The sequence below is a fragment of the Macrotis lagotis genome, chromosome 2, assembly GCF_037893015.1.
Source record: "Macrotis lagotis isolate mMagLag1 chromosome 2, bilby.v1.9.chrom.fasta, whole genome shotgun sequence".
Taxonomy (NCBI): Eukaryota; Metazoa; Chordata; class Mammalia; order Peramelemorphia; family Peramelidae; genus Macrotis; species Macrotis lagotis.
The window spans coordinates 83,633,473-83,640,659 of record NC_133659.1 but is presented as its reverse complement, the minus strand read 5'-3'; the positions used below and the strand labels follow the sequence as shown (position 1 = coordinate 83,640,659).

The 7,187-nt window shown below is 33.0% G+C and overlaps 1 pseudogene; it reads left to right on the top strand.

Moving 5' to 3' along the window:
- The first annotated feature begins 6,699 nt into the window (after positions 1-6,699).
- On the top strand, positions 6,700-6,951 carry LOC141511900 (non-histone chromosomal protein HMG-17 pseudogene; annotated as a pseudogene).
- The last annotated feature ends 236 nt before the right edge of the window (positions 6,952-7,187 follow it).

Sequence of the window (7,187 nt, the reverse complement as noted above, 5' to 3'; positions counted from 1 at the left end):
TTATATGCATTAACACACATTTACATCTTTTAAAATACTAACAAAATGAGTTTTATACTGATTTAATGTATAAATTCCTTTATGAATAATCTCTCTCTTATAAATATCTATGATTTTATGATTCTCATTTTACAGATGAGCAAAGTGAGACTGCTGGAGATTAATTGATTTCCACCAATTTTGGAAGTGTCTAATGTCAGATTTAACCAATGCATAGGGATACACTTAAAATGAGAGAGAAAATGCTGTGTCATAGAAAATAAAAATTTTACATGGATAGGCCTCACTATTTCAGAAAATCCTTAAAAAATAAAAAATAAAGAAAATACTTCAGAAAATCTATGAGCACTTTAGCAAAACTACCTAATTTTTATACTGAAGGAAGAAAACCTGTTCATGTTCAGATCTTTTCCCTGACTACCTATTATAAATCCTTTATGGGGAATTAACACAACTTGATCAAAGTTTGCTTTTTTATTTTCTGATATTGTGTGGATTAAAAAAAATCAGATGAACTTTTCACAAATTATTCATTTTTCTCTAACTAAAAAGGTATAGAACAATTTCTTCAAGATCATAATATCAATCATGAGGGATAAAATAAAAGGACTCTTTTATGGCAGTAAGAGTCCGAATGTAAAATTTGGTTTGAGATAGATCTTGGGAAAAAGAAATGGAGCTTGTTATAATGGATAGAATTCAAGTCAGAAAAGTTTGTTTTCATGCTTTACTTCTGACAAATGTGAGTTGCCTGCCTCTAGTCAAGTCAGTTAAACTTACAACATCTGGCATAACACTCAACGAGTAATGAGTAGAATATCTTCTTTGTAAAAGAAAATTTACAAACCATAAGTCCACCCACTATTTCAGCATATGACATTGCTTCCTACTTTACTAAGAAAATGGAAGCCATTTCTCCTTCATGACTGTCTTTTTATCTCTTCAAACACCTCTACATTATTGCCTATTTTTTTCTATTGTATTCCAATTTCTATGAAAAACATGGTCTCAATTTTAACAAACTACTTTAAATTTGTATTTGATACCATCTTGTCATCCTTTTCCTCTTCCCAATTCTTTTCTCTATACCTCTGTCATCATTATCATCATCATCATCATCTTTAGACTTACCATATCTACTTTTAAAATACCTACAAACATGCTGTTCATGTCAACTTCAAAAGAAAAATAAAATACGCAAAGAAACCTTTCAAATAACTATTGTGAATTCAAACTATCAAAGTCATCCATATTCACATCCTACATCCTTTCACAAAAATACTTATTTTATACTTGAATGATGATTTTAAAGTTGACAACTATGTTTTAACTGACAAATGTGTTGCTCATTTTCTATCATATTTCTATGTAGCTTTTATCAATCACTACACAACTTTATCTTCTTTAGAAATCTTTCTTCCTTTAATGTCTATGAAATTGAAATTATACATTGATCAAAAACAACCCTGAAGGACTCAGAAGAGTAATTCTATGCATCTCCAAAAAGTTGATGGTGTCTAAATACAGATTGATGTGTTCCCTTTTATTTTACTTTATTTTTGAGTTTTATTTGGTCTAGATTTTCTTTCACAACATGAAAATTATGAAAATATTTTGTATATCTAGTGATGTATAATCTATATTGAATTTCTTGCCCTCCCAATGAGGGAGGTTGGGTAGGGAAGAAGGGAGAGACTTTAGAAGTCAAAGTCTTAAAAACAGATGCTAAATTATTTTTACATTTAACTAAGGAAAAATACTAAATAAATTTTTTAAAAGTTGAAAAGAAACTCAGAGTTTGGAGAAAGCTCAAAAATCAATTAATCCAGAGAATTGGAGATCAATAATTCATTTTATTACATGTCAGTAAATTGTTATTCAAAAGTTTTAAGAAATATCCTATGTATAAGGAATTATGTGTTTTGGTGAATCTTGACATGGATCTATAGTAATTGATAATTTCTCATTAACTTCCTTCATGTGGTAAGAGACATGAATGTTTTGGAACATTTTTGTGTTTTTTTCATATATGTTGAATATTTTTTGCTTAAATATCCCCTCCTCAATATATATGTGATACCTATATTTTTAAAAAGTGTCATTTTTATTTTTTCTTGAGAATCTAAAGTAATTTAACATCTTCATTATTATACATCATGACTTTCTGAAAGCATTTTTTATGTATTTCTTTTATTCTTTCAAATTTCTTTCTTAAATTCCCTTAGGATTATTTGGATCAGTTGAATCACTTGCAAAGATTCTTACAAATTAGTTTTTTTCTTTTTTTTTAATTCTTTCCACTTCTTCTTACTAGGTTATGGAACAGTCCCTGTCAAAATCTTCTAGAATATTTCCCAATAAAATTTTCTCTTATTTTGTTTTCACTGCTTTAGGCACATCTATGGAATTTAACCACTAAATTTTTAATTGACATTGTTCAATTATAGTGAGAGTAATATTGTACCAGTATAGGAAAAATGATCTTATGACTAGTAAAAAATGGACTTTCTTGCTTATAGAATTTGCATTATAGTCTCTTTTCACCCCCTACAAAGTAGTTAATGAAATAAATATCAAAGCATTTTTAACTTAAAGGCAGTTTTTCATTTTTTTTGGAAGAAAGCAGCAGTTTTAGAATATGGGAAGACTTTAGAGTGTTCCTGAATGACAAGAAATTGAGTTTTTCATTATTAGTTAATAGTCTATTTCTGTAATATGAATAAGTAATCAGCTTTCTCTTAAAAGGCAACCAAATAAAGTCATGATGGGTTTATCTGAATGGTATCAGCAAAGCTCAGAAATATTCCATTTAGTTGTTGTTAACAATCAATAATGTTGTATACTTGTCAAGACAAACCAATTGCTACGAATACAATTACAAAACACTTTTTTATAAAAATCTCAATCTAAACATTGAAGAAATATTAATTACTCCTAGATAGATTGAATTGATATAGTAAAATGGAAATTCTGCTAAAATTTATTTGCTTAATCAATTTCATACCAAGCTACCAAAATTATTTAATGATACTAGAAAAAATGACAAAATTCATCAGAAAAATAAAAAAAATGAGAATATCAATGGAATCAATGGAGAAAGAAAATTTGAAGAAAGGCAGTTTAGCAGGACCAGATTTCAAGTTTTGTTACAAAGCTATAATCATGGAAACAGTCTCCTACTGAGTAAGATATAGAATCATGTGTCAGTGGAATTGAATAGGTGACCATTATACAGAAGTAAATGAACATTGTGAGCTGCTGTTTGATAAATCCAAAGATTTACCTTTGGGGTTAAGAACTCATTATTTGACTAAAATTGATGTGAAAAATTGGAAAGAAGTTTGGCTAAGACTAGGAATGGACCAACATTGATAATAAAATAAGGTCAAAATGGGGATATGATTCAGACATAAAGAATGATACACAAAAAAATGAAGGGGCATGGAACATTTTACCTGTTGGATCCATGGACAAGGAAAGAATTTGTGACCAAACAAGAAGTAGAAAGGATCAGAGACTGTACAATGAGTGTATGAAAGAAAGATTTTGTAAAAGAAAAAATTGAAATAAAAATTATCAGGAAATTGGGAGTCAGGTGGAAATTAACAGCAAGCTAATCTGACAAAACCCACATATGCATGTGCATGCACACAAATACACACACATATGTATATACATATATATGTAAATATAAATATGACTCAGATGATACACAAAAATATATATATATACAATCTCCCTTATACTAGAATAATATCATTTGATAATTTATCATTTAGAAAACAATTTGAATTTGAGTCATTTCCCAAATGATAAACAGCCAAATGATAGTGTCAGTTTTCAGAAGAGGGAATCAAAACTATCAGTAGTCTCTTAAAAGGCTCTAAATTGATTAGAGAACTGAAAATAAAAAAGTTGAATTAATCATCTGAAACTTATTTTTTAACTAATTACACAAAATAAGGGAAATGAAAAATCTGGGGGATGTCAGAAAATAAGAATTGGAAATTGGATGAATGGTCATCAATTGTGAAAAAACTGAACAAGTTGTGTTATATGATTGCAATAGAATACTTTTGTTCCTTACGTAAATATTAGGGGAATATGAAATTATATAAAGTGAAGTAAGCCAAAATGAGAAGATAATATACAGATATACATGTGCAAAATATTGACAGTAGCTCTTTTCATGATGGTACAGAATTGGAAATTGAAGAGATGCCCATCAATTCGGTAATGGTTGAAGAAATTGTGGTATATGAATGTAATGAAAAGCTAGTGTTCTATGAGAAATCATGGGGAACAAGACTTCAGAAAAATCTGGAAAGACTTACATGAACTGATACTGAGTAAAATGAACAGAATCAAAAGAATATTTTACACACTAAAACACCTTAGGTTGATCAACTATGGTGGATTTGTTCATTTCAGCCATAAAATAATCAAAGACATTTCTAAGACTTTTATTAGAAAATACACGGAAGGAGCTATGGAGTTTAAATTCAGACAAAATTTTGCTCTTTAATTTTTAAAAGTTGCCTTATGTATTGTGCCATTTTTCTATACTATTTGGGTTTGATTCTTTTTTTCACAGCATGATTAATATGAATCTATGTTTAACGTAGTTTCTTATGTAGAACTTAAATTAGTGTGTGGCCTTTGGCAAGTCACTTAACCCCATTGACTTGCAAAAAAAATTGATATGTGTATTTTTTTGTTAAATTTCCTTCAATCAGAAGATTACTAATAGAGATAATGCATAAGATTTAAGATAAAAGAATTTAATTTATAGCAATGATCTAATAAATGTTAATATCTAGTTCTTTAAGAAAATAAGGCACATTATTACATTTATTCCTTATAATTAAGATATTCTCAATCTCTTTCTTAAATTTAGAAACCCACATTAAAATAAACTAAACCCTGATTTCTTGCATTGTTGATTTTTGATATAAATTATCACTCTGAAAATTTAATAATTAATTATCTCTCTAGCACAGAAGACCTGGGAATGGAAATACCTCTTTAACTAACAGACCTTCCCTGGACCTTGAACCTAAGAACTTGTGAGGTGAAATGCTCACAGTTGTGCCTCAGAAGTCATTATTGAGTGGGAGAAATCCTTGTTGGGAAGGACTCCACCATCCTGATTATCACTAACAAGAGTACAGATCAATATCCACTAATGGTCAGACAGCTCAGGATACCAGGAAGTGACAGCTCATCATAAACTGCTAAGAGGTAATTCTATCCTTTGAAACAACATCCCTGGGGACAGCTAAGTGGTTCTGTTGATAGAGCAATGATCCTGGCATCAAGAGGACCTGAGTTCAAATTTGACCTCAGGCAATTAATAATCACCTAGCTGTGTGACTTCAGACAAGTCACCTAACTTCATTGCTTTGTAAAAAAGAAAAAGAAAAGAAACACCATCCCTTAGAAACAAATATTTCTTCATCTCCTGCAAACTCCAAACTCACAACACACTTGAATCAGGCTAGCTGAAAGAACTAATTATGCTGAGCAATGGATAAAATAATGGATATGTAAGGCAAGTCAACCCCCTACTACCATATTGGTCACCATTTTTCTTCAAACATTTTTTTAGATAACTCAGAACCTTGGATCTAAGATCCTGTAGAATAGAAATGCTTCTGAACTACTGCCTACAGCCCATCCCTTTAGAAATAATGCCCTTGGACATCCAGCCAAGCTAGCAGAGAGAAGATAAGCACTATGCTAAGGTTTCCTGGTTTCCTCTCAAAAATAATATGAAAGAAACCTCTTAGAAATTCAATCAACAAAATGCAGAAAGAGAAGCTAGGAGAAGAACACTTACCTCAAGGTGTGCCTCAACGGACTTTGGGTAAACCAGGAGCAGAGAGAAGAGAGCCAGGGGGGTCAAGGTAAATCCAGAGGACCAGTACCTTAGCTGCAGAGGTTTTAGTGAGTGAGAGTTCTGAGGACCAACATTAGCCATGGAATCTTTGGCTGGGGGAGCAGAGGTCTAGGGAATCTCAGTCGGGCTGGAAGGTGAATTCCAACACAGAGAGTTGCAGAGCATGACTGGACATTGACCCATGAAGCTTGGGGCCTGAGCTCCACACTTTATATGTAGCCCTCTTCCCCGAACAAAGAGTAACCACCCCTCCACCCCCTCAGTCTCAGATGTGGGCTGCAAAGCTCCCTTATTTGAAAGGGAGATTAACTACCGCTCCCAGGACCAGGTCATGTTGGTCAAGGGCAATTCAGACCCTGTTGTTGCCCCTCACTCCTTCCAGGCCTTGGGAGAGGATCTCAAACACTCCAGAGAAAGTAACCTGCACTTCCTACTAGCCAGCCCACTTGAAATTGCTAAGCCAAATGAACAAAGCCTCTAGGGTTTTCAAAAGCAAATTTCTGAGAGCCAGCTCCTCCTCCAACACAAGATTTTAGGAAAATGAAGAAAGGGCAGCAGAAAGGGGGTCCCATTGAGAAATATTTAGAAAAACAGATCCTAACCCAGAGAACTTCTGAGGAGAATGTGAATTGGTTTCCAGGACAAAAAGACTTCCCTGAAGAAATCAGGAAAGAGTTTAAAAATCAATTGGAAAAGCAGTGTGAGGAAGTAGAGATGGGAGCAATTCCCAGGCCAGCCGCTACTGCCACTGCAACTCTTGCCCAGACTCCGCTGCTCCTGCCCCTCCAACTGCCATCACCATGCCCAAGAGAAAGGCTGAAGTAAATGCTAAGGGAGACAAGACCAACCACAACAGAGATCATCACAATTATTCACGGAACCGGCTCCTACAAAGCCAGAGCCCAAACCCAAAATGTACCTGCATAGAAGGGAGAGAAGTTGTCCAAAGGAAAAAAGTCAAAGGCTGCCTCTGGTAAGGATGGGAACAACCTACAGATAATGGAGATGCCAAAACAGACAAGGCATAGAAAGCTGATGGATACAGCAAGTGAATTGTGTGAATTTTTGATAACTGTCCTTCTGGTGACTGTACAGTTTAAAATACAATTTTTTTATCAATTTTTATAAAAATGCAGAATTTTGTTTTACTTTTATTCAAGCTATGTTTTTAGTACACAGAATGCTTTGTTGCTATTTTGAGGGGATGGGGCAGATGTTACAGATAGGGTGTCTCAGAAGCTGCATTGAAATAGGTCAGGGTTTTTTCCCTTTCTAGTTTTGAGAGGAC